General features: G+C 56.5%; 1 long non-coding RNA gene and 1 pseudogene across 1 annotated transcript; both read right to left on the bottom strand.

Moving 5' to 3' along the window:
• Positions 1-1,723: 1,723 nt before the first annotated feature.
• Positions 1,724-1,842, bottom strand: LOC118604671 (annotated as a pseudogene).
• Positions 1,843-20,077: 18,235 nt separating this feature from the next.
• Positions 20,078-23,792, bottom strand: LOC118603981. Its single transcript, XR_004951561.1, has 3 exons — positions 23,479-23,792; positions 21,391-21,603; positions 20,078-20,408 (listed from the first exon to the last, which is right to left on the bottom strand). It is a non-coding gene; the product is annotated as an uncharacterized LOC118603981 (long non-coding RNA).
• Between the last annotated feature and the right edge of the window lie 526 nt (positions 23,793-24,318).

The following is a 24,318-nucleotide window of genomic DNA, read 5'->3' as shown; positions in this document are numbered from 1 at the left end:
ATATTAGTTTTAAGACACAAACTGTTTTTTTTTTTTAAAAAACTATACATCTTTGTAGGTTTTTTTAGTGGTTGTTCTATGCATCCTCGACTCATCACAGTATATTTAGACTTAATATTGTGACACTTAACATAAAAAGTAAGAATCTTACAAAATGAAAATTTACTCTTGTAAATTTACTCGTTTTCAAGTATTTTACAACTACATCTATGATACATATCAATGTACGAAGCTAACATTTTTACTTTAAACGATTGGTCATCTTCCCAGATATCGGTTTGTCTTTTAAAACCTCTTTCGAGGGAGCAGGTGAGGAAGAGCCGCCTTTCTATTGTTGGTCGATGATCGTCTATAAATATCACTCTGTATAAGGCATTTTGGTATTGGAAAATCTAACGATTCAGAAGATGGCCCTAGAGGCGAGGGGAGTCGCTGGAGTTGCTGGCGCCGTGGGGGGACGGGGCTACCTGGGCCAGGGAAGAGTGCCTCGCGACACAGGGTCGGATCTTCCAGCGCCCCCTGCTTTCCGGGTGGAGAGATGGCTTAGTAGTCAGCAGCTTTGGCTCTGGAACCAGCTGGTCCCAGCTTCATTTCAGCTGTGCCACTTTTAGCTTTGTGTAAGTTGGCCACATGTCTCAACTAGCCAGAGCCTCAATTTTCTTACGTATCCAATGGGAATATCGGAAGCACCTCTTAGGGTCGTTGAGAATTAAGCGATATGGTGTATGTAAGCTGCTGGCACAGTGCCCAGTGTACCATAAGCACTTGGTAAGTGTTAGCAGTTCTCATGCTTCCTAGAGTTGCCTTCCCACTGGAACGAGAAACTCAGTGAGAGGCTCCCCACGTGGACAAGAGGAGTCGGTCTTGCTATAGCCAAGGCCGCGAGCTGACCCGGGGCAGAGAGACTCTGGGCTTTGGGTTTTGTCTTAGAGGCTGCAGGCCACTGGCCCACTATAGACATCAAGCCCAGCCTGGACCAGCAGGGTGGAAGAACACAGCCTCCTTGAAGGATGAGACTGGGCAAAACTGAGCTGGAGAAAAGGGCCGGGGCCCGGCGCTTAGGGAGCTGGGCCAGGCAAAGCCGTCTATGGCTTCTCCTCTCAGTTAACGGCAGCCGGAGCGGCTGGGATGGTCACATCGTTCTCAGCTGCATTTTAACCCCCGTAGAGTAGGTGCTGGTTTAGCGGTTCTCAAGATGTGCAGAGGTAGCTGGCGGTGTGGCAGCCAACCTCCAGGACGTCCACCAGCGAGTCCCACCTCCTGGTGCTCACACCGCCGTGCACTTCCTTCTGCACTGGAAACGGACGATCTGTGCAGCCAACAGGATATGGTCAAAACCATGGTGTGCGGCTTGCAAGGTCAGGTCACCAAGGGCACCGAAGCTTCCATTCCTTGCTCTGTCTCTGTCAGATGACTCGCTCTGAGACAAGCCAGCTGCCACGTCACGTGGAAACACATGCAGCCCTACGGAGAGCCCACAGGGTGAGGGACCGAGGCCTCTGGCCGACAGCCAGCTCACCGGAGTGCGCCATCTGGACAGCAGAGGCTCCAGCCGCGGTCCAGCCTTCAGATGACTGTGGCCCCGGGTGACATCTGGACTGCGACCTCATGAGAGACCCAGCTACACATTCCACAGATTCCTGCCCCTCGTTATTATGGGAGATAATATTTGTTTGTTGTTTTATCTTGAAAAATTATTCACTCATTCATTCATTTATTTAAATGCCTGCGGCACCTGGTCTTCCTAGGTGGTCTTCCATCCAGGTACTAACCAGGCCCGACCCTGCTTAGCTTCTGAGATCAGACGAGATTGGGCGTGTTCAGGGTAGGATGGCTGTAGACTTGTTTGTCGTTTTAAGCTACTGCATTTCGGGATAATATTTTTTTACACGGCGATACATAACTCATGTAGGTGGTCTAGAGGAAAGAGATAATGTTTCTAGGAGTTTAGAATTAAACAAAGTTAATGGGTTTCTTGGCTGTGAGACTTATCAAAAGCCTTTAATAAACTACTGAGCATTGTGAACATCCAGGCGAGAGACGTAATATTCAGGTTTTCCAAAATTTCTTTGACAGCAGGCCCTCTGGGCTCTATGCACCCCCTGCCGCCCCTCCCCCGTTTTACTTGTTTTAGAGCACTTAAGGCACTAGCTTGTAGGAAATAGGGTTGAGGAGACCCCGCCTGGGTTGGTCAGTGCCCTCCCCACCCTCGGCCCATGCTGGTCACGCTGCCACCAATTAGGGTGTTGGGGAGAAAACTCCAAGCCAGATTAATCAAGGTATAGAGAAGTTATAGATATGCTAATGGCCCTGTTAATGACTGATGAGAGTGGGTAATCGGATATGGCAGGAGGGTGCAGAGTTGTGAAGAAATTTCAGTTCTTAGGGAAAATATTGCATTCAAAGAGCTTAAGAGTGATTAATGGAGGTTCTGGAATTACAAAGTGCGACCCGTAGAAATTGCTTGGAACAGAAAATGCCCAGGGGAGTAGCCTGGAGGAGAGCGTGGGCCCAGGCTGGGGACAGTCAGGGAGGGACCCAGGAAAAGGGGGGGGCCCGAGTGTCAGTGAGGAGAGGCGGGGTGGGCTGTGGCCCAGGAGAAGGTGACCCCCGAGACAGACTTAGAGCCGGAGGGGCTGGCAGCTGGCAGCGATTGTAGAAGCTGGGTCCGCGTGTGAACCTGTCCTTCGCATTTGTGCGTGGTTATGTCCCGGGCCTACTTCCCACCGCAGGTGGCAAAGCCTGGCTCGGTGGCTGGGGCTCTTGTTCTGGAAAAAGACCCAGAAGGGAGAGATGCCGCCTGCAAACCCCCGCGTCTGGGAGGGCAGTGTTCAGAGCCTGAAGGAGAGTGACTCGGGTTGAGAAGAAGGAGGGAAAATTAGGGACAGTGGGGGGTGGGGCTGGATCCAGGCTGGGATGCTCTTGGTCTCTCGTAGGAAATTGGAACAGTCCTTGTAGAGCCACATGCTGGGGTTACTGGCCTCACCTCTTTCTGTGGAGACCACCCTGGTTGAGATCCTGGGCTGATAAAGATGCAGGATGAGGAAGGGTACCCACCCGGGAAGGTCCTCACCCTAACCAGAGGCCGTTTTGGAGGCAGCCGCCTCCAGCCTCTCCATCTCCTTCAGAGACAGTCCCAGGCGCCCACAGCCACCCCTGCCCTCCTTGCCTGGTCAATATCCTTCTCTCAGATAGCCTGGCCCTCGAGCAGGCACCGAATGGCACCTCCAGCCTTCCCAGCCCCCGTGTGATGGATGAGGGAGCTGTGTACCTCCTGTCCCTGACCCCCACCTCTTACCCTCCCTCACTTCCAGAATGCACGGAAACTCTTTGTTTCTGTGGGTCCCACGAGCCTGGTGTCACGATGCCAAGTGTGCAGGGGGAAAGGAACAGACAGAGACCTGGGGACGAGGCTGAGTCTTTGGGGTGTGCCCAGCCCTTTCTGGGGTGCTCTTTCTGTCCTGCTCTGGAGTCAAAGAAGCAGGTCCCCAATCCCTCTTGCTGGTGAGCAGAGCTTTCCTCTAGAGAAATTCCAGCCCATTAGCCTGCCTCCTGCCAATCCAGAGCACCTAGAAGACTCCTCTTACGGTTCTCAGACTTCAAAACCCAATCTGCGTTTTCACATAAATGAGACCCAACCCAGAAGCCCAGGGGCTTAAACAGAGCAAAATAGAGCCGTCTGCTCCTCGTGCTGAAACATAGCCCTGCTTGCTCATCTTTCCGTCTGCCAGCCCCCTCCCCGCAGCCCGTAGGGGCCGTGATGCCGCCCAGGGTCTCTCCCTGCGATGCCGGGAGCGGGAAATGCGGAGTTTAACGGGAAGAGTTCAGTTTTGCAAGACGAAGAGAGTTCTGCAGATGCCTCGCGGTGACAGCTGCCATGACAGTATGACAGTATGAATGCACTTAGCATCTCTGACCTGCCCACTTTAAAACGGTTACGGTGGTAAATGTCATGCGATGCGTAGTTCACCAAAGTAAAAATAAAAACAAACCACCAACTCGGTGACAACAGTCCCGGATGCAGGAGGGAAATGAAGGCCGAGAGGGGACTGACTCGGCCAAGTGTACGAGCTGAGCTGCTCGGTGGCCCGCTGGCCCCAGCCCTGGCTCATTTACTCGCTTAGGTGGGCTGAGGTCATCCAAGCAGCACATGCAACAGAGAGAGCGGGAGGTGACACGTGGGCAAGCCACCGAGGCGGCAGGTGAGGCGCCCAAGACGCCCGTCCTTGAAGTGTTCATCAGGAGGGCCCAGGACGCCTCGCTCCTTTTAGGTGGATCGCTAGGTTTTTACCAGACGAGTTTTTTAATTGCTTGATTTACTTATCTCCTCTCGGATCTGCTGATATACTCCGCTGCCTTTTAATTGCTTGAAAAGTTGAGCAGTTTTTCATGTTTTAAGGAGTGCTGAATTGTATAATTAAAACACTAACAGTGTAAATCAACAGTGCAGAAGAAAGACAGCAGAGAATTAAGCAAGCGTGTTGGCATAATAATAAAATCAAACTGGCATGAAAAGCGCCCATCCCCGTGAAGAAGTTGAACAGTAAGGGTGCCCAGGCCTGGGGGGTGGTGCTCACGGGACCTTGACCGGGTGCTTCTCTTTCTGGGAAGACAGAGGAGTTGGAAAAAGGATGGCTGGTCGTGAAGGTTCACTTGGCTGAGGCGCAGGGCAGAGGCGTAGCTTGACAGGGAGCCGGCTTCTGGCTTCTGGTTAGCGCACGCTTCCAGGATGGGCTGGGCGTGGGGACGGGGGAGGGGGAGCCCGGGAAGATGGAGTGGAGAAGGTGGAAGAGGCTTGAGGGAGGGCGATGTCCGCAGAATCACCTCTTCTTCCCGAGGTCCGCAGGTTTGCTTTAGCTTTGTATCTTTTTCCTTCCCTTCCTTCTCACCAAAGTAATTCTTGCACAGTGTGAGACCATCAGCAGTAGAGAAATATTTAATGCTGAACGGGAAAACCCTCCCCAGGCTTCTCCTGAAGCCCCGCCCTCCTCTTCCTTCCTCTTCCTGCCCTTAGGCTACGTTGGAAATGCAAGAGAGAAGGGTAGAGGTCAAGGCGGGGGATTCCTCTGAGCCCTGAGGGCAAACTCTCAAGCTAAAAAACTGGTCAGTGTTTCCTCAAGAGTATAAGGTAGAGCACTGGCCCAGGGAGAGCTCCGTGCAGAAAGACTTTTGTGGCCAATAAGTTGGGAAATGCTGAATTAAACAAAATCGAATGGTTTTTTTTTTTTAATTGCAGGACTTCCTGAAACTTTGAACACGCTACACACCTGATCTCCTTGCACGTCAGCGAGGTCAGCTTTGCGGACGATGAGGCCTGTTCTTTCTGGGCTCATGAATTCATGGGCCATGGAATGTGGGTTCCAAGGATGACACTTTTGGAAATGTTGGGGTCTGGTGAAAAGAGCTCTTTGCTTGAGTCATTGACCGGCTGCGTGACCTCGGGTAAATCCCAGAACCCCTCTGGGCTTACCGATGTGCACTCAGGATCTGGTGAGAGAAATTGGACACCCCCTGCGAAGGCACACAGCGCGGGGCTGACGGCGGGGCCAGACTGCGCCTCCGCCTCGGTGGTGATGACCCGAGGAAGGGTCTGCCCGCCCCCCACTTCCTATACTGTTAATAATGCAGGTGCGTCCCACGGTGGCGGTGGCTCGGGGTGGGAAGGAGAGATGGAACCATGCTCTAGGAGGAGATGGAGCCAGCTGGAAATGGGATGGGTGAGAAATGGAAGAGAGGGAAAATAATCCAGGAAAATACGGTCACTAGCCAGGCGGGTATTAGGGTGAGGTGGGTGAGGCATCACCCTCGGGCATAAAATTTAAGGCTGTGCCCCAAACTCAGGAACCAAGACAATATTTTAATGCAATATTTTTTGAAAAGCCAAAATTAATGCAAAAACAAATCCACAATGAGGAAGATATCAAAATTTAAATAAAGATGGGATCTGCTCCTAACTCACCTCACTGGCCTTCACCCTAACCCTGGCCCTGAGAGGTAACTGTTCCTGCACACTGGTGTGTCCCCCGGGGGGCCCGGTCTGGGGACAGGCTCCCAGAAGAGCAGCAGCACTGGGCCTCTGATTCCTGCAGTAAGTGCTGTGGGCACAGAGGGGGACTTGGGTCTCTTGGGTCTCAGGCTAGGTCACTCCTGGATCCCCTGTGGTGGTGGCATGGTCCTCACTCCCAGCTGCCGGGGCCACCAGGGGAGGGGACCTGGACTTCTCTGCCAGCTCCGGTCTGCAAGGGGCCCAGCCAGCGACCTCATATCCGCTTCTTCTCATCACCCATTCTCGGCTCATCTCCGGGGAGTCCCTCCTGACTCCCCCTGGACTGGACATGGTCTCCCCTAAGTCCCCAGGGCACTTGCCAGGTGCTCGGTCATCGTCCTGCTTCTTTCTAGTTTGAAACTCCTGAAGGCAGAGGCCATGTCGGCGGCACCCATTTCCCCAGCCCCCTGCCCCGTGTGTGTGGACATTCGCTGGGCACGCCTCTTGGGTGTGCACGCCTCTTGGGTGTGGTGATGGGCTGCTCAGGCCTGGAGCTGTTCGGTATTACTCTCTAAGTGCGGAGGAGTCTGATGGGGAACCGAGAGACCCTGGCTGCTCCGCCACAGTAATAATAACCGCTAGGAGCGTCTACTTTATAGGCGCGGTCCTGTTTAATCTCCACGGCAGCCTTGCGGGTTGGTATCAACGCTCCCGTTTTACAGATGAGTCCACCGGTGCTGAGAGCAGCCAAATCCGCGATGTTTACAAAGCTACTAAGCAGTGGGGGCAGGACTTGAGCAGGACTTGACCGCGGGCTGGCCTGGCTCCAAGCCAGAGTCCATAACCTCTAGGCCGTGTGGCCTGGGGACCAGTGGAGAGGGGCACCCTCCTCGCACTTGGATGGATGCTTCTCCAGGCTGGTAGACCCCCGAGTAAGAGATTCCAGGGGCTCTGACGACTGCTCTTCCTGCCCACGGAGGAGAAAAGGGGAGGATTTCGCCCTAGAATATCCACTCATGCATCTCCCTTCCCTCTGGCGGACCCTCTACATCCCCCCTTTCCCTCATCACCCCCCACACTGGGTGGGGCTGTTGAGATTTGCTCTCATTGGTAAAATTGCCCTGGGTTGGGTCCCTGCCCTAGCCCACCTGTATTAATGAGTCTTAGGCTGCAGACTTATTACTTGATATTTATAACACTCTCTTCCTCGCCCTCATGATGGATGCTTCAAATGTCCGGATCAATATGGGCCTCAAAACGTTTACATATTTATATCATTAATAAGCAGTAAGTCATCCAGGCAGCCCTACGCTACTGGGTTTTCCGTGTGTTCCGTGCAGACAGCCACCCTTGTCCTCCGTCCCTTGCTCCAGTCCCGATGGCTGGTACTGATGGCCGGTTTGCTCAGTCAGAAGGGGACACAGCACAGAGCACGGAGCACACGGGGACTGAGAGACTGGGGACCACACCCATGCCCTTTGCATTCCTGCTCCTCCCGCTGCCTGACGGCCTGGCTCCTTCGTACACTTCGCGGTGGAGGGGGACACTTTCTGTGCTGAGGTCCTCTGCAGACAGCGGTCACCAGGCTGGGGCATGGCCTCTCTCTGAACATCTGTGTGTCTACCTTGGCTTCTCCGTGCTCACTGCCCTCACCGCCCGGGTCCTCGTCAGAGCATCCTGGGCACCGACCAACCTCCTACCTGGCCTCCCAGCCATCCCTACCCTTGTGTCCACTCCCCGTGCACGGAGACTTTGCTTCCTGCCTTCCCGCCCCCCGTCTGCCTGGAATCGCCCCTCCACTCTGAAGTCCCCCATTCTTTTTCACATCCCGACTCCTCCTTCTGGCGTCGAGACCCGCGGTAATCTGCCTGCCATGGTGTCCCACTTTCCCCAACCTGCTCCTCCGCTAGCCTGACCTTTGTCTCAAGGTGCGTGCGCGCACACACACACGCACGCACGCACGTTGTACCTACCCCTCCTCTTCTGCTCCATGCACTTAGCATGCCTTTCTCCATGTTTCCATCAATACAGTGTATTCATGCTCAAGTCCCGCCCACTCCGTGAAATGCTGCCCGACTTTCTGAATGACCGCCGACTGTTTTGCCTCTCGGCGTCCTCGCCTCCACTTCCGTTGTCCACCCAACGAATATCCGCTCGGCGCTCGCTCCGTGCCAGGGCACTGCGCTAGCTTCTCGGCTTGTAATGGGAACAAAATCCAGTCACGTCTTTGAAAAGCTTGACGTCCAGCATGGAAGGAAGACATCCATCGAAGAGATGCAGAACGGGGTGCAAAATTACACGGAGATTAGTCCCGCGAAGGAGAAGTACCGCTTGGCACCAGTGGGGCTGGGAAGAGAGAGGTTGGTTTGGTCCTTTGCAATAATACCACCGATACCTGCTGAAAGTGTTGAAGGTGGGTGAGCGGGAGAGCTTCTCGGGCTGAGGGAACGGTATGTGCGAAGGCCCCGCGTGCGGCAGGAGGGAACATGGAGAGTTCGAGAAACCGGGGGAAGCCAGCGTGTCTGAAACACAGAACGCAGGCCAGGGGCGGGAGTGGTCGAGGCAGGGCGGGCAGGTGGGACAGCGGCCAGACCTTGCAGAGGTCCGTTACAGGCGGTGGCCGGGCAGGGTTCTTTGTCCTGAGGGCACTAGGAAACCAGCAGAAACTTTTAAGCAGAGAGGCGACATGATTCGATTTGTATTTTGAAAAGCTCGCGCTTGCCGTGTGTGGGGGGCGGGGGCGGGTGGGGGGAGGGGGACGAGAAAGGTAGCAGGGGGGCTGCTAAGGACCACGGCAATGGTCCATGCAGGAGATAACGATGGTGAGGGCGCGCTGGGGATGGAGAGCAGCGGACCAGTTTGGATGGTATTTAGGAAGCGAAACTGTCAGGTCTCGGTGACATTGAGGATGTGGAGGGACGCAGCGAGAGGCAGGGTGGCCAGTGCATGACTCATGGCCCCGGACAGAGCCACTCGCAGGTTGGGGACAGTAGAAGGTCAAGCTGATGGTGGTGAGTGGCTGGGGCGGGCACAGGTTTGGATTTGGATGCGACGAGGTGAGGGTCTTTGACATGCTCAGGAGGCGACATCGGATGTACGCCTAGGGGGCTCGGAAGAGAGACTCTGCCTCGGGGTAGAGACAGTCATAAAGGCTTGGGTGGCGGAGATGAGAGCCCCAGGGGGAAAGAACGGAGGGAGGAAAGAGGCTCAGGACCCCGCGGGTTGCATCCTGCGGTTCCGCACCTCCTTCTGGTTCTTCCGTGGGCACACTGCAGGCGCTCCCGAAGGAAGCTTCGCAGGAACGAAGGTTCGTTTTGTGCTGTAGTTTCCTATCTGTTTTACCCTCCACCTGTACCGGAGGCGTGGCTGTGTTTTGGCTCTGCACTTGACCTCCTTTGCAATAATAGTAACGATACCTGCTGAAAGTGAAGTCCCTTCTCCACGCCAGGGACTCAGCTGGGGCCTTTAAGGCCGACAATTCCGATAAGGAAACTGAGCCTTGGAGGTTCAGAGACGCAATCTGGATTTCCAGTTAACGAACCCCTCAAAAACTTAGTGTCTTAAAAACCAACAAGTAGCATTTACTTTGCTCCTGAACCTGAACTTTGGGCAGGGCGTGGTGGGGACAGCCTGTCTCTGCTCCGTGAGCGTCAGGACGGGAGGTTCAACGCAGGCCAGAAGAGCCACTTTGGAGAGAGTTTGTTCACGCGGCAGGCAAGGTGGGTCTGGCCCTTGGCTGACATCATCCATTAAAACATCTCCCTGTGAATGGAAAGCAGATGGGCCTTCCCTAGGGAGAGGCTTTGACCAGCTGGGCTGTGTCTCTAATTTGTCCCTCCGGAAGGTCATCTGGGCGACCCCCACTGCCCTTGCCCTGTGACTGGCTCACACGAGCCTGGTTTTGCATTCTCCTAGGCCCCCGATGACTGGCTGTCCCAGGCAAATGACTGCTTTGTCTGCGATGTCATCCCTATGGATACTTATCTGGACAGCAGTTATTTATTTTGCTCTTTGGACCCTCCCGTCCTCTAGGAAAGATTTAAAACGGACACACAGAATGCATGAAGCATGAGAAGACCGATGTAAACGAGAAGTTCAGGTGAACGAAGAAAGGGTGGGGAACGGAGTGGAGGCAGAGATGCACGTTCTGGCAGGACACGCACGGACCCGAGGTTGGTTCAGAGCTTCCCATAAGCCGAGCGAAGGGGGCTGCGAGGTCAAGTGCGTGCTCACGGTGTCCGGCAGATGAGAAGGCCCCGGAGGTCTACCTGAGCTGGAGGAGGTAACATCACACGGATCCAGAACTGAGAAAATCCTGCAGATACGGCTGCTTCCGCTTCACTCTAATTCCGCGCTGCTCAGCTCGGGGGCGATTTCGCTCCGCGGGGAACAGAGGCAATATCTGGAGATGCTTTGGTTATCGCGGCTGGGGGCGAGATGGGCTTGCTACTCGAATCTAGAGAGTGAAAGGCAGGGATGCTGCTGTAATGCACAGGACAGACAGACCCCCAAGCCAGAATGACATGACCTGAAAAGTCAATAGCGCCCGGCTGAGAAACTCTCGTCCAACCCTTTCTTTGGCATAGCTTTAACGGGAAGTCTATCTGTAACTAAACCCTCTCGGAGAAGGCTCAGAACGCTCCGGCCTGAGACTAAAGCCTCTTCCCTGGGGGATTCTGCTTTGGATTCCTCGCGTCTTAGAGAGGGGAAAGCTAGACCATGGCGGCCAGTGCCTCCGTCAGTCACCTGGCAGCTGTCTAGCCATTCGACGAACCTGTCTGAGCATCTGTCACGTGTCAGTCACAATTCTAGATGCTACGAATAGAACAGCGGAAAAAAATGAACAAGCACCCTCACCCTCTTGGAGCTTATGTTCTAATGAGAGAGACAGACAACCGGCAAGAAAAAGGAACCATATGGAATGGTGGCGGAGGGGAACAGAGCAGAGGAAGGAACAGGAAGTGTCGGGGTGTGATTTTGCAAACAGGGCGGCCAGCGGGCAGATGGCTTTGCGTAAAGACTTGAAGGAAGCGAGGGAGCCAGCCAGGTGGGTCCCCGGAGGAAGAGCTTTCCAGGCAGAGGGATCGGCAAATGCAAAGGTGCTGAGGCAGGTGTGCGTATGGAGTGCGTGGGGACCGTCCAGTGTGGCCGGAGGGAGGATATGAGATCAGGGTGGCGGTGATGGGTCGGAGAGCAGGGGGCGCTGTGGATCCCTGCAAGGACTTTTTACTCTCGTGGGGTTTTCAGCAGAGGAGCGACCCCTTTTAACAGGATCGCTGTGGCTGCAGGGGGCTCAGCATGGAATCGGGGCGACCACGTGGGAGGCCGTTTCAACAACCCAGGTGCCTCAAGCCGGGAGGAGAGTTGCGATGGAGGTGACGAGTGGTGGCCAGAAGCCTGACCCATTCTGAAGGCAGAGCCACCAGGATTTACTGCAGGATCGTACACGGGTGGGCTGGAAAAACGGGAGTCAAAGATGTCTCCGAGGGTTCGGCTCCAGCAGCTGGCAAGACGGATTTGCCGTTTACTACGGCGCGTGAGCGCGAAAGGAGTTTTCGCGTGTGAAGGGGGGAGACTGTGGAGGTTTCGTTTGGGGCACGTTCGGTGTGGGATCCTGGGGTTGACAGTTCCCAGGAGGACCCCAGCGACCCCCGCCTCTTGTATTCACACCCTGGACCAGGTCGGTTTGGGTGACCAATAGAAAAGGGCAGGAGTGATAACGGGCCACTTCTGAGATCAGGCTGTGAAACACTGTCCCCCCCCCCCCGCCCCTGGCTCTTCACTGTGCCTCTCTCTGCCTCTCGGATCGCTCGCTCCGGGGGAAGCCAGCCGCCGTGTCACGAGCAGCCTTTTGGAGAGGCCCGGGTGGTGAGAGACTGAAGCCTCCAGCCAACAGCCAGGTGAGCGAGCTCGGAAGCGGCTCATCTGGCCCCAGCCCACGTGCCGACCGCAGCCTCGGGGAGGCCGTGAGCCCAGCCGCTCCCGGACTCGACTCTCAGAAGCTGTGGGAGATCATAAATGCTGGATGTTTTAAACGGCTAGGCTGCGGGGTCATTCGCTACATAGCCATAGATAATCAATAGCGATCCGTCTTCAACATCTGCAGGCAACGCCAAGGAGCCTGCTGGATGGAGAGGTCTGGAGGGGAGGAACGTGGCTCAGGCTGGAGTGTACGTTTGGGAGCCACCGGTGCACAGATGATCTTAAAGGCCACCCAGAGCAGAGGCGACGCCTTTCGCGGAAGCTGCCCAGCTTCCCCACTGCGCGCACTGCGGAAACTAGGCTCACTCGCTCTCTCTTTCAACATTAATTAATTAATTATTATTTTTATGGTGACATTGGTTAACGAACTCCAGTAAGTTTCAGCTGTACGTTTTAACGGTAAGGCGTGTGTGTGTGTGTGTGTGTGTGTGTGTGTGTGTTTACATTGTGCGTTCGCCTCCCATCATTGGACTTCTTCCTGTCACCACATAACTGACCCCTTTGACCCCATCTACCTCCCCCCACCCTCTGGTGACCGCTAGTCTGCTGTAGACGTCCATGAGTCTCTCTGCTCGTTTGTCCTGTTTGTTTAAAACCGGGCTCTCTTGACAGGCTAACAGGTGGGTGCACAGAGCGCAGGAGTTGTAGGGCCGAGGGTGGGGCATTTCCTGGGGGGGGGCCCACCCCCAGGTCACAACTGGGTCCTCCACCTGGGCCCATGCCTGCTCCTATGCAAGGTGACAGCCCTGGCTGTCTCTAGGCCACCTGCGCCTGTTGCAGGCTGGGAGTTTCGCCACCCCTGTGGTTTCGTGGAACCCCGGCCCACCCGGGTCCCTTCCGGGGCCAGCTTTACGGACAGGGGCGCCGGGCTCCGCTCTTGGAAGGGCTCCAATGTTGTCATCTCGGAATTCTTCATACTTTTCGAACAAGGGCCCTGAGTTTTCATTTTGTGCTGGGCCCGCGAATGGCCACTCCTGGTCAGCTGGAGGGTGCCCTCCGCTTCCTGCCAGGTCCACTTTGCATCAGGCCGATGGAGTTTGAAGGGCGCTCGATAACTAGCCCGAGGCCACCCAGCTACTCAGTGGCAGAGCTGGGATTTGAACCCAGGGCCCCCGCCTCCGCAGCCCCCACTCTTTCCGGCTCCGGGAGCCCGGTCGACACGGCCGTGATGAATGCCGGCATCACTTTGCAGACACACTGATTGCTTGTCCCTTGACGGGGAAAGTCACGAGGCTTCCCGGGGCCTCTATTTCTCTGCTCATGATTCAGGTTGTTTTTTCCTGATTGTCTGGGCGCAGCCTGGTTCGAAGCCTCACCGCCGGGGGCTGAATCGCTAATGCAGCTGCCCCGATTCCCTGGTGACAGAGAGGCCGGCCTCCCCCGGCTCCGGAGCTGGGCTCCATCCCAGCCCCAGCCTACCACCTGCTGCTCCCAGCAGAGACCCTCACTCCTGGGCTCCAGCCACGGAGCTCTGGCCCTGACATGGCAGATGCAGAAGGGAAATTTGGGAGGGGCTTAATGCTCTCGCCGGCTGCCTCTAATTTTATTTTGAAGGGAAGGAGAAGGAAAGGGGGCACCAGCAGATAGAAGACATGTCCCCTGATGGAGACGGGCAGTGAATCAAGATAAATGGAGGCTCCATTCCAACACTTCCTGGCGGACAAACCCCTGCCTGGGAATCCCGGGGCAAGTTGCAGATACAGGACCCTCGGTGCCTGGCTAATCGGAGACCCATAGGATGCTAGGGGTCTGGAAAGAGGGTTTCCTGTTCCCCCTCTGTCTTTGGTCTTGGCCTTTCTGGTCCCCAAGAAGGAGGGGCACGGACTCCAGAATCGGCCCGCTTCCCTTCGAGGGCTCATTCATTTCTCATAGCGCTCGCCGCAGGTGCAATACCGAGTCAAACTGCGAGGGTCCTGCTCTCCCGAGTGAGCTTGACAGCTGTCTCTCTACCACTTCGTAGCTGGGCGAACTCGAGCACAGCTTCTCAGCCTCTCGGACCTTCCCTGAACTCCTCGGGGACACAGGGAGAGTCGCAGCGATTCTCAGCGTGGAGCGAGCCTCAGAGTTGGTGCAGATAAAACGCCTTGCTGGAGATCTGGCTCGTGATAAAGGCGCCAAATATACTCACTGCTACTGTTATTTGGCTGCTGACCTTAGGAGCCGGGTGGCTCGGAGAGAGGAGGGTGTGAGGGAACTGCGTCCCAGGTTCACTGTGAGACAGGGGGTGGTGGCAGGGGGAGGCGGGGTGCCCCACCCCGAGGAAATACAGTTCAAAGAAAAAGGCCCTGGAGTCTCAGAGTTTCAGCAGCTCCAGTGGGGACCCCAGAGTTCCTTCCTCCCTCCTTATTTAAAGTGGGAGGGGTGTGTAAATCAGCCAAAATAATTCACAGGAATCATTAGCGACTCCAAGGCAGCATCTTTTCCTGGGAGCATTAAATTAAAAACAGAGCAAAACTGCGGCTTTTTAAAACACATCAGCTCCACGTCCTCCCTCCTCGCCTGCTGCAATCCAAGGCTGCTGGGAGCTAATGAAAAGAAATTAGCATCTCAAGACCCCTCTGGCTACCAGTTAGCCGAAAAAGGCATCTTTGCCGTGGGGAGATGTCAGAGTCTCAGAGTCGCCAGGGGGCCACTCCCTCCTGTCTCAGCCCCCTCCTTCCGTGTGTCCACCCGTCTGCCTGTCCTTCCAGAGCTGCCGAGCTGCTGGGGTGTGGCGGCCATGTTCCAGAGGGGCCTGGGGGGGGGCAGTCGGTGCGTTCTGTTCGTCTGTTTTCCCTCTCAGCGTTGGCCGAGACCTGGCCCAGCTGGCGGCACCTGCACTGGCCAGTCTCATCAAGGTTCTCGTGACAACCGCACAGCAAGACAAGACGGCCTCCGTGCGAAGCCGCTGCCCCCCAGGGCCCCTCATCCTGGTGTCCCAGTCACACTCTAAACATCCGGCCGGCCGGGTGCGCAGCCCAGAAACTTTGTAGCTGCTGATGTCCTCTTTCTCTTAAAGGCCTAACGTGGCCTTCGGTCCCTGGGCTGCTACCAGGGCCCCTTTCGGGGGGTCTCGTGGGGGTGCTTTGGCATTTGGGTGGAGCTGTCTTATCTTTGGGGGGCTGTCTCGTGCACTGCAGGGTGGTTCACCGTGTCCACTCAATGCGGGAGCGCCCTCCTCAGTCAATGCGAGGAGAAGAAACGCTCGACAGGTCTCGAGCGACCCAGAGTGTGGGGTCACTGCGTCGGGGACCTCTGACACCCCTCCTTCCTCTGAGTCGTTCTCTCAACTCTGATTTCTTCAAAACGAAAGCCGATCATCTTGATCCTCTCCTTAGGAACCTTCCCTGACTTCCGGGGAGAAAGAGTTCTCAGTCTCAGGGCCATAGTCGCCGCAGGAGGGTGACCCGCAGGGGGTGGCAGGGGGTGGAGTGGGAGCGGAGAGCGGCCCACCGCCGGCAGCCTGCCTTCTCCCTCCCGGCCGCAGACAGTGCCGCTCCTGGCTTGGCTCGCGGGGCGGCCCCTGCGACTGGTGGGGAAGGAAGTCGCGACTCCTCAGGGCGGCCCTTGCCGGGACGGCCGTGCTGCTGTCCAAGCCCTTTATTTCAGTGGCCGAGGCTGAGCCACACGCCCCGCTTCCCCGTCGTTGCTGTCACGGTCGCCGAGCTCGCGAGTCCCTTTGCCTGTCAGGTCCCACCTGCCGCATGAGCCGCCGTGCAGGGAGTCACCCGCGGCACTGGGCGTACCTGGACGTGCTCCGTGGCCTGGCGCGACCCCATTTCGGAGGCAAAGCTGAGGCTCACAGGGACCAGGCGGCTCGTCCCATCTCCCAGCCCATGCTCTGGAACCTTCCTAAAGTTTCTCCTTTACCCCTGCCTCCGTTCATCCGTCATCTGTGCTCCGAGTCTCCTCCTGCCCGACACCCCCACACCCTGTCAGTCTCTGCCTGGGGCTTTCTTTAGTGGTCAGCCCCCAGCTCACACCTCACACAGTGGGGAAGGGACTCGGTGGAATGAATGCCCTAGTCCTGGCCCCTCAGCAGGACATTTAGAGGGGGCCTGGGGGGTTGACCCCAGGTGCCCATGGTGGTCACAGCCCAGGAATGAGCTCCCAGCTGCCTCTCTCTCTGCATCTCTCTCTCCCTGCCTCCTCACTCCTGCTTCTGGAGCTCACCTCCCAAATAAACTACCTGCACCCATGTCCTCATCTCAGACTCTGCTCCCAGGGGGATCCAGGGAGAGGCCATCCAGCTTGCCTGGGATGTGGAGCGAGGCCCTGACGTCTGCTGGGACTGAGCACCGTGTCTTCCAGCATCCGATTCGTTCTCACGCCCACCCTGCACCCCACGTGGACAGAGCACGCCGCCCAGCTGGGCCACGCACCTGCCCAGACGGGCCTGTCAGTGAGGACAGAGCAGGCGACCGGCTCCGCCCGGCCCTCGAGCTTTCTGCAGAAAGCCGGCTTCCCTGCAACGTGGGAAAACGGTGGTTTGTGTGTGGAGGTGGGAGTGATGGTGGGGAGCAGAGCCCAGCGCTGAGGAGAGCAGGCCCCCCACGGGGCAGCATGGGGTCGCACAGGTTGGGACGCTGCACAGACTCTGCGTTGGCCCGGAGGAGCTGAGCACCAGTTTGGGGGTAACCGCTTTGATCAGGAGCAGCCGGCAGCACAGCGACATCTCGATTGCAGGCCGGACCCCTGGGGGGCTGAGCAAGGTGGGAGGAGTGCTCCCCCATCTGCTGGTCAGAACAGATCGTAAGAACTCTCAACTTGCCCACCTGTGCATTTCCGGTGCAACCTCGTACATGCTCTGCAGGTGACAGGTAGTCAAATGGATGCGAGGCGATCAAAACCCCAAATCAAAACCAGAAAACATTCTGACGGGCGGACCCAGGCTGCTCCCCACTCTCTGGGAAAGCGTGGTTGAGCTTCCAAACATCTTCGGGAGTAGTCGAAAGACAGGGAGGAGGGGCAGAGAGGTTGACAGCCCGTCTCGGGTTGGGGGCTTTGATTTCTACCTCAGATTAGGTCTGGATTGTAAATGTCCTTAGCCCTGGCCCGCCAGCTCTTGGCTCAGCCCCCTTCCCCAGCCAAGCAGCCATCCCCTGCCTCCTCCCAACCCCGCCCCAGTCCAGACCCGCCTGGAGGCCCGGATGGGAGCCATATGCTTAGGATGCTTGATTGCTGCTGCTGTGAGCCAGAAGGGCTGTTTGGGAAGGGCACTCAGTCAAAGCGGTGTTTATATACACAAGGGCCCGTGTCTTTTTATTATGCGTAATTACACGCTTCTTAATGTACAGGCAACACGAGCCCATTTTTCCCTTCCCTGGTGGAGTCGCAGCCCGGGCAGGGGTGTGTTTGGGGTGAGTGGGGGGCTGGGCGATGGCTGCTCTCCTCTCTTCTCCTCTCGGAGCTCTGAGCCTGGAGCGCCTCGGCTCTGTCTGATGGATGAGTTGCTTGCTCGCTCTAACTGAGAGAACGATTCTTCCGAGGGGACCCGGGGAGAGGAGGCGCAGTGGCGCCCACGTGGAAATGGTGCAGATCCTAATGTTAGGGCCCATCTTCTCCTGTCTTTGAACCGCAGCCTGGGAGTTGCCCTCCCGCCCTATCCTAAAAGGCAAACGTTAGATCCTTTCCGCAAAGCATTTTCAGGAGTCTGCACCTGGGGATGCTCATCTTCCTCCCCGTACTTTATAACCTTGACTCCAAAGCCTGACACAATAATTTACTAGACTCTGATCACGGGAGTTCAGGTGAAGTTTTCGATGATGATGATGATGATGATGATGATGATGATGGTGATAAAAATAATAATAAAAAAATAGTATGATAATGATGAATCATCAGGCAAGGTCTCTGCGGCCAGGTGACCTGGGTGAGAATCCAGACTCCTCCACGTATTAGCTGTGTGGCCTTGAACTTGACATTTAACCTCTCTGAGCCATTGTTTCCCCGTTGATAAAATGGGAATAATATTAGTTCCTACGCCAGGTAAAGAGCCTGGCACATGGACCATGCTTCGTAAATGGAAATTTTGGCTTCATTCCTGATGCCCCAGACTCGGTTCACGCATAGTGAACACTCAGCAAACAGTCGTCGAAACGAGGGATGGAGAAGAACTGTGTTTGCGACCACGTTGTCTCTCATCGACCAACTGCACGGCCAGCAGCAATTGGACCTCTGAGCTGCGGCTGTAAAGTGAAGTCCTAGACCTGTTCCGTGGGCTAGTGACAGGTAGATTAATCGAGAGACACATCGAGGTAAAGCTTGTAAGGTGCTGAGTGCTCGACGCCTGCTCACGCCCAGTTTGATTGGGGGCTGATATTTCAGTGACTAGTTTACTATTTAAAAGTGTTTTTATTCCCACCATCCCACATGATCCTAAAAACGACCTGTGGCCTGGGCGGGCCTGTCCTCAGCCCCAGTTTCACAAATCGGACAGTCGAGTCTCGGACCTGAGCTTGTACAGCAGGCCAGCCTCAGAGGCCGAATCTCAAATCCTCCAGCCCCTTTAATAAGCCGTTGGTCACTTAAATTCCGGTGCTACTTGTTTGGTCCTTTGAGCACGTCCCTGAACTTTTACAAGGAGGAGATGCCGGAGCGCTAGGGCGTTATGGAAATGGTCCCTCTTTCCCTTTCCTCAAAGCCTACTTCCAACAGGAAGCCCTCCTGGGTTGAAATCATCGGCACACTCTTGAGAGGCTTTTTTTTTTTTTTCTCCTTGGGGCCCACCATCCCAGTGAGGAGGGTCCTGGGGACATTGAGGAAACACCCCGAGACTGCCAGGTTGACACCGAGATGGGGCTCGCCCTGGCAGACGTGGACAGACCCCTGTGTTGGGGGCGGGACACATCCCCACACGCTCACTCGGGACTCAGGATTGGGCGCACGGCCAGGTGTCCTGCGTGTACACGACAGGCCCTGTGTGAACGATTTTGTCCTCTGACCCATGTCGACCCTGCCAGAACACACTAAATGTCCTATATCCAACTTTCCCCGCACCCGAAAAAAAAAAAACAACATGACCAAAGTTAGGCAGTTAGAGATATTTTGCAAACGTACCTGGCCATCCTGTATTTTGATTGGCTACATCCGCCAGTGCCAACGTGGGGACCGGTGACTCCCCTAGGTGGAGGTGGCGTGGGGCGGGGACCTCGGGCCCTCCGCAGTGCCAGGGACCAGCCTTCCTTCTGGTCTCCCCGCCTCCCCCCACCAACTGGCGGCGAGCTGTGGGGCCTGGGGGCGCGGTGCTCAGAAGCGAGGGAGACATCAGGCCCCTCGGATGGAGCCTGGGTGAGCCTGCAAGTTGACAGGAACGGCGCTGTCCTTGGTAACAGGGAGATTGAGCGTCGGAAGGGCACCCGCCTCCCGCTTGTAGATGCGATTAGTTCCCTGAGCACTTTTCTCTGGATTTGTGTCAGGGACGCCGGAGGCCCCCATCACTCCTCTCCCCTTCCCACCGCCAGCTGTCCCCCTGAGATTTAGAGTCACGAGGCGTCCTTCCCTCTCGCGTCCATTACTTTAGCGCCTGAGTTACAGCGCCGTTATCCCTTGAAGAGTTCTTCATTTGACCTCGGGCGGCCGCGGCTTCCTCCACTGTCCGCGCTGCCCCAGCCCGGACCTGGTCTCTCCGTTCATTCAGCTCCTTTATGAGCTGGCTCTGCCGCTGGTGGCCAGACGACCTTGGGCTTGACCTCGACCTCTTTGAAATTTATGTTCCTAATGTGTAAGTCAGGTAGTTGAAATAGATACTCTCTAAAGTATCTATTACCCCTCACGCCCCGCGATTTCTTTCCGTTAATTTGGAGCCCGCTCCCATCGCCCCCACGTAACAGGGCCAACAGGTCACGGCCGAGCCCACGGGGCTGTCCGCCTCCTCGGGCTCACCTCCCAGACCTTGACCCCACCCCGTCACGCCAAGCCAGCCGCTCGCAAGACGGATGGAAGGTGGGAAGCCGACAGAATGAATGGAAGGCAGGAAAGGGCCGACTTGGGCTGGGACTCTCTCGTTCACCGAGCAAAGCGCGTCAGGGATAGATTCGCCCTCCTGTTGGTGAGGGCCCCCCCACTCTGGTGCAGGGAGGGAAGGCTTCGCATCAAGATTAGCTTTTCCACAGCGAGACTGCGATTCGCCCGACACGTTTATTATTATGGGAGCCCAAGCGCCAGCCACTGTAACTCGAGTCCCACACCCCGGCTTTTCTTCGTACGTTTCAAGTGGCGTCCCGGAGGGAGCTCCGTCCTGCCCAGGTGGTGGGTTCGGGGCTCGGCTATGGTCTCGGGGGAAGGGCCACATGTGTGGGCAGGCCTGCTCCCTTGGGAAAGCCGCGGATGCCTCTGTCTTTCCAGAGGGGCGCTTTTTGGACCAAAGATGTGGGCCTCCGGGCCAGGTGTCTCAGTGGGTCAGGGGCATCGGCGGCCCCTCCCACGTCGGCTGGGGTGGGAGAAGGGAGAGCAGGCGGCTCTGATCGGGAGGAAACAACATAAATGTGTTTTCAAAGTCTCCCCCAGGCCCCAGCAGGATTCTGCAAAACTGTAATCCTATTTTATAAATAGATGGAATTGCCTTTTTTTTTTTAACCTATTAGAGATGCAAAGCCAGCTGCTGTCTTTCTCTCGTTCACTCTTTTTTGTCTCTCTCAATGTAGCTGACAAAACGGGAAGGTGAGCTGCCTGTTTGTCCCGAAGCGTGTAAGACGCAGTGAGTGAGGGTCGGGGGGTGGGCGTCCCCAGAGGCCTGTGCTGATGGTCTGTGAGGCTCGGGCGAGTCAACACCCAAAGCAGCGGTCAGTCCACCCAACTCAGAAGTGGACTCCACGGACCAGTGGGTGCGCAGCAGACAGGGGAACTGCTGTTTCCCCTGAACCCTTCCTGAGTCTTTCCTTCTCAAACCAAGGGTCTGGGCTGGTGCCCTTGGGACAGAGGTCGGGACCACCCACAGTCATTCCATTTCAAAGGCACAAGGAACCTCACCCAAACACCTGGGCGCAGAGCAGAGCCGTATGGAACCCAGCGAGGGAACTGGTATTGTCTCCTGTCTGTCACTGGGGCCACTGAAGGATTTTAAGCAGGGCCTGGCATGGTCACATGTGTTTCTTAGATGCCGTGGGCAGCCGCAGAGGGGGTGAGGGTGGGTGGCCTAGGCTGCAGGAAGGAGGACCAGGTAGAGGCACCGCAGAAACCGTGCTCAGAGTGAGAGTGGTGGCCTTAACCAGTGTAGCCAGGGAGGGGACACGACTTCCGGCCTGCAAAGGAGGGTGAGCCGCAGCTCGGCTGGAATTTGGGGACCTTCAGGACTAACAGTGAAGAACAGTAGTATTTTTAAATCAGTACTCTTTAAAAAAAAAAACAACATAATTCATAGAACAGTGATCGTCGTCCCACAGAAAGAGCCCTTGACCTGCCGATGGATCAGAGGCGCGTCCTGGCTTGCTACCTATACTTACCTCCTGCTCTTGGCCCTGGCAGCTCCATGTGCCCAGCAAGACGGAAGGGCTGGTGACGGACCGAGGGGGCGTGACCACAGAGCGCGGGGCGTCTGCTGGGGCAGGAGCCAGCAGGCTCCCTCTCACCATTCTTTCTCTCCCTTCTCACTCTGCAGAGCTCCAGAGCCTCCTTCTGATCGTCTCCGGTGCCCCTGATGCTGGTATAATCTACAGCTGGAACGAAGAAGTAGCAGCTGGGAAACCAGGGTTACAGATGTGGCAGGAGCCACCGGGCTGAGGGGGGGAGGGGCGCACCCGCAGGCAAAGCTCACGAGCCGCTGATGGCCCAAGGGGAGGGAGCAGCCCAAGTCCCTGAAACCCACTTCACCCTGCAGCCTGTCCGCCAAACGGTCCATTTGCTGAATTTATTCGCTGCCTCCGACTCTTCGGTTTTTGTCGACTGGTTTTCATTTTGTCTTCATGATGGCGTTTTAAGGAATTGACCTACAGCCCATAAGAGGTTCTCGAGGTTGTCAGGCCCAGAGGCTCACTCAGGCTATTTCGCCTAATGGGGTTTTATGGACCAGCGAGGCAACGTGAAGGCAGGGACCTCGCGGGGCTCAGGAGCACGCCGGATTGTCAGATGTCACAGAAAGACCAGGAAGAAAACTACAGCCCGCATCCGGAGACGAGGATGGGGGCCGCTCTGGGAGCCGGGCTTCCTCAGCTAAGCTGTTCCTAGTCCCAATTACAGAGTGAGCACGCACACCTGCAGCAGCTCAAAGGATGCACGCAAGGACGGGAGCCCGCTCTCGTCCTTACTGCGTCCCCAGGGCCAGGTACACGCAGGTGCTTGGGGGTGCAGGGGCGGATGAGCAGGACAGTGATCGGCACAGGTGCTGGCCCAGGTGGGACCGAAGTCCCCGCCTCTAACCTGAGGCTTAGCGCTCCCTCACAGCGGCCAAGCTCCCCGCCCCACAAATTCATACTGGCCCAGCTGGAGCGGGACGGGGGTCTGTGGCCAGGACCTGACAGCAAGGTTTATCATTTACACTTTGGCACAGAGGCAGGGAAGGAAGCACGATGGTCAGCCGTGGCCTGAGACCCATCCATACCTGGGGACATGGCCTCTGGGGGTTGAGCTCAGCCTTTCGAGGTCCTGCTGCCTGTGGCCATCTCTCTCTGCTCCACCTGGTTCTCCTTCCTCCTACCTGGTTCTCGTCCTCCCTGCCATTTCCCTCCTTCTGCATTCTCCCTCCGCACTGATGCAGAAAGGGAAGAAGAGGCTCCTCCTACAGGAAGCTTCCAGGCTCCAGAGCCGAGGGGGCGTGGCCGCGTGGTGTGAGGCTGCTCTGCCTCAGAGAGCCTCCTTCATTCGGTACCTTGTTGGAGTCAGGCACCCCACTAAGTGCTTTATAAACCCCATGTGGAAGGTGCTGTCCTTTCCCCATGTTACAGATAAGACAACGAGGCGCAGAGTGGGGATGTGACTCTTCCAAGGGCGCACGGCTGAGAAGTGGGGGAGTCGGATGGGAACCCAGGTTCGTCTCACCAAAAGTTCCTGCCCCAAACCCACTAGTTTATTCTCTGGCTGGGAGACAAGTGATTAACTTCCAGTGTGGTGGGCCCAGGGCTGGGGGACTCTACTCAGTGACATCCCGCTAGATTCCGCCAGGAAATATACATGCAGCCTCTCTCTCCCCAAGCGGACTGTCCCTCTGACGGCAGGGGGAGATTGGTGCCTTTGTGGGGGGCAGAAAGAGCCCCCGTGGCCTCCTGGGCCCCCCTCGTGTGGCCCTCTCGCCTTCCCTCCTCTTCCCGTCCTGGTCCCTCCCTGTTACCATCGGCCATAGTCTCTGTGCATGAAACAGGCCACCTCTCTGCTGGGCGCTTCCCCTGCTTTCCGAGGTTAGTCCAGAACCTGCCACATGAGTTCCGGGGCAACTTGCCCAAATTCTTCTGCAAAGCCTCCCTGCATCCCAGGAAGGGAACAGGCAGGCGGGGGCAGCCACGGCCTGTTACCCCGGAGGCCCCGTCCCCTCCCCGCCGAGCCCAGGCCCCCAGAGTCAGGTGGCCATGCCCAGGATGCCGGGCTTTTTGGATAAGTACCAAGAGAGTGCCATCCTCTGCCCTAGACCTCTACTTCTGGGGACATCTGTCTGAGACGGCACGACTGGCTTTCAGCTCTTCACTCGGGACGTGGAGGTGGCCTCGCCCCTCAGGAAGCTGGCACCGCTGGCGCCCGGATGTCCTCCCCAGCCGCCTCCAGTGGAACGTCGTTTCTGGTGGGGGGAAGTAGCACAGGGCTTTCTGCGTGCCGGAGCTGTTGCCGTGTAACTGTCACAAAAGGAAACGTAGCACGACACCCTTCTGGCTCGCCGCTCATGCTCCTGGGGAGGGCATCGGCCGGCAAACACAGCTCATGGCCTTTCCCCCACCTCCTTCTGGATAACGATAAAGAATGTGTATTTTTAGTTTGCAATTGGATTTTATCTCTCCATTTCTCCAGTATGTTTTCGGTGTTTTTTTTTTTTTTTTCCCCCTTCTCCCTCGGGGTTCAAAAACCAGACATTCGTGCACTTAGTGTGTGCATTTATTCCCTGCCAGAAATTGACACGTGAACTCATTAATTCCTCCACACTGTTCTCAGCCCCAAACACCCACCTGGCTGGACAGGAGGGGAGCTGTGTCCAGGGGGCTCCCCTGAAGGACTCCTGCAGGCCTGGGGCAGGTGCGTCCTGCAGGCAAGGGGCTGACCCCTCGCGGTGACTGCTGTGCCCCACACTTAAGCATGCCCCTGGGCCCCACGTCCCGAGTCTCTGGTTCAGTAAATCTGGGATAAGACATAAGAAGTCGCATTTCTGACAAGTTCCCAGGTGATATTGATGCCGTGGTCCCTGGGACCACCCCGTGAGAACCATCTGCCTAAATCCTTGCTGCTCAAAGTGT

The sequence above is a fragment of the Rousettus aegyptiacus genome, unplaced genomic scaffold, assembly GCF_014176215.1.
Source record: "Rousettus aegyptiacus isolate mRouAeg1 unplaced genomic scaffold, mRouAeg1.p scaffold_m13_p_6, whole genome shotgun sequence".
In the NCBI taxonomy this organism is placed as follows: Eukaryota; Metazoa; Chordata; class Mammalia; order Chiroptera; family Pteropodidae; genus Rousettus; species Rousettus aegyptiacus.
Note: the sequence above shows the minus strand (reverse complement) of the source record. Positions and strands in the feature narration are given on the sequence as shown.